This window comes from Panthera leo, chromosome E2, assembly GCF_018350215.1.
Source record: "Panthera leo isolate Ple1 chromosome E2, P.leo_Ple1_pat1.1, whole genome shotgun sequence".
In the NCBI taxonomy this organism is placed as follows: domain Eukaryota; kingdom Metazoa; phylum Chordata; class Mammalia; order Carnivora; family Felidae; genus Panthera; species Panthera leo.
This window is the reverse complement of record NC_056693.1, coordinates 17,419,185-17,429,450: the sequence shown is the minus strand read 5'-3', so window position 1 is coordinate 17,429,450 and position 10,266 is coordinate 17,419,185.

Below are 10,266 nucleotides of genomic sequence, written 5' to 3'. Positions count from 1 at the left end.
GCAAGAGTATGGCTCTGCTATCTGCCTAATTTTAAAATCTGGTCCTGCCACTTTTTTGAGGCTTTCTGCAAGTTTTGTAACAGTTGTGCCTCAGTTGCCTTATGTCTGGTGCATCATCTTCTACAGTTGTGATTAAGTAATAATTGACATTAAAGGAAATCTTAGTAATCTATACATAATAAATGCTCAAATTAGACTCAGTGAACAAAGATAGGAAGAGGTGACAGCAAGTATAGACCACTCAAAATGTCTTGCTGGAAGCCCAACGTCCAGCTTGAGGCAGATTTGAGATTAAGGAAGGGATTATTGGTTGTTACTAAAGATAGAATATATAGCGTATATTTGTAAACTGATGAAAATGACCCAGTAAGATAACTTCAGGACAAAAGTATCTGAAATTAGAAGACAAACTTGCATAGATGACCGAATTAGTGGTTGATAGGAACTGGCTTACTTTAGCTGAACAGGAGGGAAGAGAGAATAAAAGCATCGGTGCAAGCAGATCTGAAAATTTGGTGGTGGGGAAAATAAAAAATGTTCTTATCTGATTAATTATATTTTCTCAATGAACTATCAGGTAAAGTTGTTTAGTTAGAATGAAAGCCAGAATGTGAGATTCAAGGAGTAAGAGGAGGCATGTGGTTCTTAAGAGTTGAAGCATGCTCCTAAGTCCCCAGTAAAATGAAGCCTCTGAAATTTTTCACTAAAAATCCCCTTTTCCTTGTCAGGCAAACTTTATTTCAGACATCCCTAAGATGTGTCCAGTTTGAACTTAATTGCCCTGGGGGTTTTATGGAGTTGACCAAGAACAAACATGGTGGCTTCTCTCCAGTGAATTGAGATGTTACTACATTTGAGAAGCTTAGTCAGATACTCTGCTAAGTGAGAGGGAATTATGAGAGTCGTTACTGAATGAAAGTTCTATACAATGAGATTATCATCCTACAGAACTAAATATAAAATGCAGATGTTTGGAGGATTGAATGCTAGGGCAATCAGCATTAACTGGGTAGAATTAATTAACATGAAGCCATGTTACATCAGGAATCTTGTAGAAAATAGGTTGATATGTGAAACAAATACTGGAGACCAGACAAAATATACCAAGGGTTAAATATTTATGGAAAAAAATTTATGGGATGCCTGGGTGACTCAGTCAGTTGAGTGTCCAACTCTTGATTTTGGCTCAGGTCATGATCCCAGGGTCATGGGATCTAGCCACTATGCCGGGCTCTGCATGGAGTGTGGAGCCTGCTCAGGATTTTCTCTCCCTCTCCCTCTCCCCCCCCTCCCCCCCGCCCCGTCTCTCTCTCTTCCCTCCACCTCCTTCTCCTCTCTCTCTCCCCCTCCCTCCCTCCACCCCTCTCCCCTGCTCATGCTTAAACTCTTCTCTCTCAAAAAAAATAAATGTCTTAAGGAATAGTGACTATACAACAATGATAATGTCCACTTTGTGTAGTTAAGGAAAGAACTAAAGTTTTGAGAAGCAGGGGTACCTGGCTGGGTCAGTCAGTAGAGCATGTGACTCTTGATCTCAGGATCAGGAGTTTGAGCCGCACATTGGGCATAGAGTTTACTTAAATGTAAAATTAATTTTATTTTTTAATTTTTTTTTAATGTTTATTTTTGACAGAGAGAGAGGCAGAGTGTGAGTGGGTGAGGGGCAGAGAGAGAGGGAGACACAGAATTCAAAGCAGGCTCCAGGCTCTGCTCTGAGAGCTCAGAGCCTGATGCGGGGCTCGAACTCACAAGTTGTGAGATCATGACCTGAGTTGAAGTTGGACGCCCAACCAACTGAGCCACCGAGGAACCCCTAATTAATTTTAAATTTAATTTTAATTTTTAAATTAATTTAAATTTAAATTAAATTAATTAAATTTAATTTAATTTTAAAATTAATTTTAAAAAGTAAAGTTTTGAGAAGCAAACTTCTGTGAGCAAGGTATTTGGTTTAAGGTCCTTTTATTACAAGAGGGTGGCAGACACACGGACTTAAGTGTGCCTATTAAAATAACCAGGGCAAGCCACTAAGAGAGGGAGGGAGGGGCAGCAGGGAAAGAGAACTTCTGAACTAGAAGGAAATGTAGTGAGAAGAAAATACAGGTGCACATGGCTGGCTCAGAAGAGCGTGTGACTCTTGATCTTGGGGTTGTTGAGTTTGGGCCCCATGTTGGGTCTAGAGATTACTAAAAAAATAAACTTAAAAAAAGGCAAGAAGGTGAAAAACAGTAAATGAAATAACTAGAAACCACAATGAATAGTTGAAATGAATCTAAATGCATCATTAATCGCAGTAAATGTAAATAGGCTCAACTTGTCAATTAGAAGCAAAGATTTTGAAATGATGGGCTTTGTTTTGTTTTTTTGTTTTGTTTTGTTTTAAAACAGCTATAAACAGCTATATTTACCAGGGTCACATCTAAAAAGATAAGTACACAGGTGAAAAATACAGAAAAAGATATACTGGGCAGATAGTATACAATAAAAAGTTGTTTCAATACCAGATGAAATAGTCTTTAAGGCAAACACTGCTAGAGATAAAGTCACTAGAGAGTGGTAAAATTTTGAATTCACTAGTAAAGTTAAAAGATTCTAAACTTTTAAGTTTTTTAAGTAAAAGGAACTACCTATAGAAACTGACAAATTCACCAGATATTTTAAAATTGCCTGGAGCAGTCGGTTAAGTGACTGACTCTTGATATTGGCTCAGGTCATGATCTCATGGTTCTTGAGTTCAAGCCCCGCTTCAGGCTTCATGCTGTCAGCACAGGATTCTCTCTCTCTCTGCCCCTCCCCTGCTCTCACTTGCTCTCTCTCTCTCCCAAAACAAACATTTAAAAAAAAAAAATTGGAGCAAAGCCAATTCAGTGTAAATTCATGATTTTTATCATCTTAAAATTCCTTAAGCGTCTACAAAGAGAGGAGATGGAGGTCTTTGGAAGAGATGGGAGCTGGGTCCCAAATTGTGTCATGGCACTGACCTTGCTTTTTTTACTCTATTTCCTCACCCATCAATTATGGATGACCTTTCAGGTCTGGCCTTCTAATTGGGCTATGTGTAAGTTGGAAGAGTTACACACTTTTTGAGAACACTTTCTCCTAGTGTACCTTCAAGCAGAAACCTTTCTGTTTCTTCTGATTCTGGGGAGTGATAAGCATGAATAGAGAGGGGAGGGAAAGTTACATGCACATACTTTTTATTACTCTCAGGTCACTTATTCCACTGCTTTTACATGTTTTTACAGTGCAATAAAATGGGCAATTTCCTAGGGTATGGTTGGGGAAGCCAGTGACACAAGATGTAAAATAACCATTTCTATACAAGGTACCACCCTTTCTGTGCACATTCAGAATAAAATAAGGAAGGATGGTTAGCAAATGCTAAGAGTGATAATCCTGAATAGCTGGGATTATATATGAGGTGTTTTTTTTTTTTTAATTCCCCGCCCCCCATCTTTAAAAAAATGTACATGTAAGGGCTCCTGTCTGGCTCAATCAGTTGAGTGTCCAACTCTTGGTTTTTGGCTTAGGTTGTGATCTCATGGTTTGTGAGTTTGAGCCCTGCATTGGGTTCTGCGCTGACAGGACAGAGTCTGCTTGGGATTCTCTCTCTCCCTCTCTCTCTCTGCCCCTCCCCAGCTTGCTATGTCTCTCTCTCTCTCTCTCTCTCTCTCAAAATAAACTTTTTTTTTTAACTACATGTGTTGTGTAATAAAAGTGTACAAAAGTCCATTTATTGAATTGCTTGTTGAATTCTTGCTTGGCCAACTTGGAGTCCTATTGGAATAGGTTTGATAGTTTTTAAAGCTTTCAAATCTGGCTGCATAAGTGAAACTGATATATACTTTCCCTTAAAAAAATTTTTTTTTAGGATTATTTATTTTGAGAGCACAAGCAGGGGAGGGGCAGAGAAAGAGAGAGAATCCCAAGCAGACTCTGCACTATCAACACAGCCCAATGCTGGGCTTGAACCCATGAAGCATGAGATCATGACCTGAACCAGAATCAAGAGTCAGATGCTTAACTAACTGAACCACTCAGGTGCCTCTATACTTTCCTTTTTTAACTTAAGTTTGTAATACACATATGTTGGCATTCATCACTGATTTTACCACTGTGAGAATGAGAGAAGAGGACTGGCCAGCTGGGTTAAGTTTTCCATGCAGATGATGATGAGCTAAAGACAGAGAAAATTAAAAAACTAATAATGTTTTTGGTGAATGAGCAGTGTTTGTATTCTAGGGCTGCCATAGAAAAATACCACAAAACTTAAAACAAGCCATCAAGTATTTGGTTTGGGGTTCCGCACACCCCCCCCCCCCAACTCCCTGTCAAGTATTTTGTTAGTGAGCTACCACATTGTTGCTGTTCTCTCACCATTGTGGAAATAGAAGTCCAAAACCAGTTAGTGTGATGAGGACCATGCTCCCTTCTGAGGCTGTGGGGAAGAATGCTTCCTTGCTTCTTATGGCCCCAGGCGTTCCTTGTTTTGTGATTGCATCACTCCATTTTCTTCACATGGTCCCCTTCCCCTTGTCTCCTCTCTGCCTGCAAACCTCCCTCTCTTTATAAGGACATGAGTTATTGGATTTAGGGCTTACCTCGACTTTATTACATCTGCAAAGACCCTGTTACCAAATAAAGTCACATTCATGGCTACTAGGGTTAGGGCCTAAAATATCTTTTGGGGGACATAATACAACCCACAACCTGGAAATCAATAAACCTAACTGGAACAGCACTTTTTGTGAAAATAAGCTTAGACACAGAGGTCCTTAAAATTGCCGGCACGAGGGGCGCCTGGGTGGCTCAGTCAGTTGAGCATCCGACTTCGGTCCAGGTCATGATCTCACAGCTTGTGAGTTCAAGCCCCATGTCGGGCTCTGTGCTGACAGCTCAGAGCCTGAAGCCTGCTTTGGATTCTGTGTCTCCCTCTGTCTCTGCCCCTAACCCACTCGCATCTTGTCTCTGTCTCTCTCAAAAATAAATAAACATTAAAAATTTTTTTTTAATTGCCAGCATGAGTTTGAGCAAATCTACCTGGAATGCAACCAGTTTCTTTTTAAATGTTTACATCCATGAGTTTTTCTCAAATCTAAATTCCCAGAATGAGTTTTGAACACGTTACAGTAGTTCAAAGTATAGGAAGGGGTATTAACATACAACATAGCTCCCAGCTCCCAGTCCCTGAGGGACTTTCATATGAGGATAAGGAATACAAATGTGTAGGCAACAAAGAATAATGACATCTGGGATCCATGGGAGATGAGGCATGGGGAATGAGCCACATCAACTCTAGTGGACTATAGGAGAAGAGAAATCCTTAGAGAAAGTTTGGCTAACGTAAGGCAGAAAGTGGAAGTAGAACTTTTATAGTGTTGAGGTTTAGCACATTTGCAGTGTTTGTGATATGGTTGGCATTTTCAAAGGCAACGTGAAATGATAGGCCCAGACAGTAGTAGAGGGGAAGTGTGAGTTGGGATGGTTGACTGCAGTGGTTGTGCTGACATGTCTGAAAAGTGGGGCTGCAGAGGCCTCACAGTTCTGTTTGGCTTTCTTGTGTAAGGTCTCTGGACCATTGCAGACAGTCACATCCATCTTTTTCACCTGTAACCAGAACCAGTTTTAATTTTTTCTAACTTCATTTAAGTGGAAATAGTTAAATGTCTGGTTGCCTAGGCTACTGAGATAATTGAAAGATTCCCCTCAGGTACATATTCCAGGAAGGAAATGGCAGGAGAAACAAAGTTTTTAAGATGATAGAGTCATATAGAATGTGGTCATTGGATAAACATGCTATCTCCATTTATCGCTGGAGAAATCTGAAAGATGGCTTTGGTTATCTCATTGCCATACAAAGAATAAATGTCTATCATTCTTCATTCCTTGTAAAGAATAATCAGACCTCCTTATATCAACGTTCAAGGTCTTTCATGTGTTGTTCACTTTCTGCTTTTCTAGTTTTACCTATCACTAATTTATTTTTTTTTTATTTTTTATTTTTTTATTTTTTAAGTTTTTATTTAAATTTCAGTTAGTTAACACAGTGTAATATTAATTTCAGGTGTACGATACAGGGGATCAATATTTCCATGGAACACCTGGTGCTCATCACAGTTAGTGCATTCCTTAATCTTCATCACCTTTTTACCCATCTCCCCATCTACCTCCCCTCTGGTAATCATCAGTTTGTTCTTTACAGTTAAGAATCTGTTTCTTTTTTTTTTTTTTTTTAATATATGAAATTTACTGTCAAATTGGTTTCCATACAACACCCAGTGCTCATCCCAAAAGGTGCCCTCCTCAATACCCATCACCCACCCTGCCCTCCCTCCCACCCTGCCCTCCCTCCCACCCCCCATCAACCCTCAGTTTGTTCTCAGTTTTTAACAGTCTCTAATGCTTTGGCTCTCTCCCACTCTAACCTCTTTTTTTTTTTTTTTTTTTTCCTTCCCCTCCCCCATGGGTTTCTGTTATGTTTCTCAGGATCCACATAAGAGTGAAACCATATGGTATCTGTCTTTCTCTGTATGGCTTATTTCACTTAGCATCACACTCTCCAGTTCCATCCATGTTGCTACAAAAGGCCATATTTCATTTTTTCTCATTGCCAGGTAGTATTCCATTGTGTATATAAACCACAATTTCTTTATCCATTCATCAGTTGATGGACATTTAGGCTCTTTCCATAATTTGGCTATTGTTGAGAGTGCCGCTATAAACATTGGGGTACAGGTGCCCCTATGCATCAGTACTCCTGTATCCCTTGGATAAATTCCTAGCAGTGCTATTGCTGGGTCATAGGGTAGGTCTATTTTTAATTTTCTGAGGAACCTCCACACTGCTTTCCAGAGCGGCTGCACCAATTTGCATTCCCACCAACAGTGCAAGAGGGTTCCTGTTTCTCCACATCCTCTCCAGCATCTATAGTCTCCTATCACTAATTTAAAGCATGTGTTTTATGCATTAACTAAAAATAAATTGCTTGATGTCCCACATCTTGCTTTGCACTTTTCCACATTAGCAACATTTCTTATTCCTTTTCCTCTGCTTGGAATGTCCGTCCACCATAATTCTTTTTTTTTTTTTTTAAGGGTTTATTTATTTATTTTGAGAAAGAGTGTGTGTTTGCAGGGGTGAGGGGCAGAGAGAGAGAAGGAGAGAGAGAATCCCAAGTAGGCTCCACGCTGTCAGTGCAGAGCCCAAAAAGGGGTTCGAATTCATGAACTGTGAGATCATGACCTGAGCCAAAATCAAGAATCCGATGCTTAACAGACTGAGCCACCCAGGTGCCCCCATCCATTATAATTCTTAGTTACCATCTATCAAAATGTGTTCATCATCAAATGTAGAGTTCAGCTGTTACTCTTCCATTGAGCCCTTCCTATTCTTGCCTTTGTACACTTGGAGATCATAGGTTTCTGAATAGTAACTACCAGTAATTAAGTCTTTGATATTTGCCAAACACTGTTTTGAAAACTTACAATGTGTCAAGTCTATGAAGTGTAGTCACTCATTTCGTTTTACAGATGAGGAAATAGAAATTTGCATAGCTAGCAATTAATTACTAGTTCTTAAACCATTATTATAATAGAGCATATTTAGAGATGAAAAGGAAGCTCAAGACTCTTCCAACCCCTTTTATTTTATTTTATTTTATTTTATTTTATTTTATTTTATTTTATTTTATTTTTCCAACCCCTTTATTTTATAAGGGAACAAACTGAAGCCAATAAAATGAAGCAATCTGACTGAAGAACTAAAATTAGCATAATGGGTAGGCAGAGTAACAAATCAGTCAATCTTAACACCTTGATAAGTTATCACAGGACCAAGAAAAATGACAGCTTGAAATAATGAAAGGGGGAAATATAAAAACAGATCTAGAGGGGCGCCTGGGTGGCTCAGTCAGTTAAGTGTCTAACATTAAAAATATTAAAAACTAACATTAAAAAATAAATAAAAATAGATCTGGAATATCCTCTATATGCACAATAGACATTTAAATTAAAAAATGTTTTTAATGTTTATTTATTTTTGAAAGAGAGAGAGACAGAGTGTGAGCAGGGGAAGGGAAGAGAGAGAGGGAGACACAGAATCCGAAGCAGGCTCCAGGCTCCAAGCTGTCAGCACAGAGCCTGATGTGGGGCTCGAACTCAAGAACCCTGAGATCATGACCCTAGCCGAAGTCGGACGCTTAACCAACCCAGGCACCCCTACAACAGACATTTAAAAGGGCAAGAAGAAGACAGATGTACAAGGTGAAAGTAATATTTTTTTTTAAATGGAGGATTTCCTGCCTCAGGATTGAGTAGAGGTACTTTCTCCCCTATTTCTCCTACTAATTACAAATAAAAACCCTGGATGTTTATAGAAAACAAACATAAGATTTTGAAAGTGGAAAGAAGGTGGCAGGCAGGGTTGAGACCATGGGTCCAGTGGAATAAGACAGTGGTGATATCCTTGGGTTTTTTTGTTTGTTTGTTTTGGTTTGGGTTTTGGGTTTTTTATTTTTTTATTTTTTTATTTTTTTGCCCTACATATCCCTCATTTGGAGCTGAAGAAGCTGGCAACCCTGAAATACCAACTGGTGTTGACAAGAGCGGGGAAAAGCCCAGCAAAAGCCTGCTCTGTAACCAAAGAACAGGGAAACAGGCAGCTTAGTAAGACAGGAAACTTTTACACAGTAACTGTTCTACTCCAGGCAAACACCACAGGAAAAAAAAAAATGGTTTTGCCCAGACCCGCAAGGACTGCATGGGGAGCCTAGATTTCCACAATTGCCAGGCGCTCCAACTTTACCTGCGCTTCATAGAGGTATGGTCAGAAAAGAATACCACCCACTGGGTGTGAGACAGTACCCCTCCCTTCCATGGTGTCAATGTAAACCGCTTAGGGAGGTGAGATTTCTACCCCCACTCAGCAGTAATGAGGTACCCATACCCTTCAGAGAGGGGCCTCGTGTGAGACAGGCCTACAGGGAAGTCAGGAGTTTCACCACTGCCCAGTGTTAATGAGGTCACACACACTCCTATATTGTCAGAATAGACCACCTGGGAAACAGTAATAATACATTCCAATTTGTCCCAGCCAGGGAGGTTACCAGCGGATGCCTAATGAATGGAGAGCTGGAACTTTTATCCCTGTTCGGCAATAACTAGGAGGCTTTGTCCTTCTCAGGTATCAAAGAATCCTGAGTAGGGAACCTAGACTTCTACCCACATTTGGCAGAGACAAGGTGGTATCTCTGATCTCTCAGCCATAACAATGTCAGAGGAAGCCAGCTAAAACTGCAGGTTTATAATTTTTTTTTAAAGCTGGGGGCTGAGGAGCAGAGAGAGAAGGGGAGAGAGAGAATCGCAAGCAGGCTGTCTGCCATCAGCGCAGAGCCCGATGCAGGTCTCAGTCTCACGAACTGTGAGATCGTGACTTACGCCGAAACCAAGAGTCAGACATTCAACCAACTGAGCCACCTGGGAAAGAACATGAGCTGAGGAGAGGGGCAGAGAGAGAGAGAAAGAGAGACAGAGAGAATCTCGAGCAGGCTCCACACTCAGTGTGGGGCTCGATCCCACAACCCTAGGATCATAACCTTAGCCGAAATCAAGAGTTGAATACTCAACTGACTAAGCCACCCAGGTGCCCCAAAACTGAAGGTTTAAATAAGATCTAATACCCTAAATGTCCACATTTATTTTAAAAATAAAATATCAAAACCAGGAAAATCTCAACTTGAATAAAAAATCAATAGATATTTTGTCATGAGCCTAGAACTGCTCTAAAAAATAGTCTATTAAAAAGATAAATAAATAAAAAGATAAATAGATGCCAACACCAGATGACAGAGATCTTAGAATTATCTGACAAATATTTAAAGCAACCATCATAAATATGCTTTAATTAGCAATTACAAAAACATTTGAAACAAATGAAAAGTACAAAGCAAGTTTCAGCAAGAAATAGAAGACAGAAAGAGAAGTAAATTGAAATTTTGGGATAGAAATATACAGTAACTGAAATGGAAAAAAAAGAAAAGAAAACTCAGTGGATGGGCTGAACAGCAATATGGAAGGTACAGAGGAAAGATTCATTAAATTTGAAGAGAAACAATAGAAATTATTGTCTGACAGCAGAGAGAAACTAGACTGAAAGCAAAAACAGAGCCTCAGGTAAACAAACCAACCAACCAACCAAACAGAGCCTTAGAGACCTGTGAAATTAAAAGAAAAAAAATACATTTGTGACACAGGAGTCCCACAGGAGGGG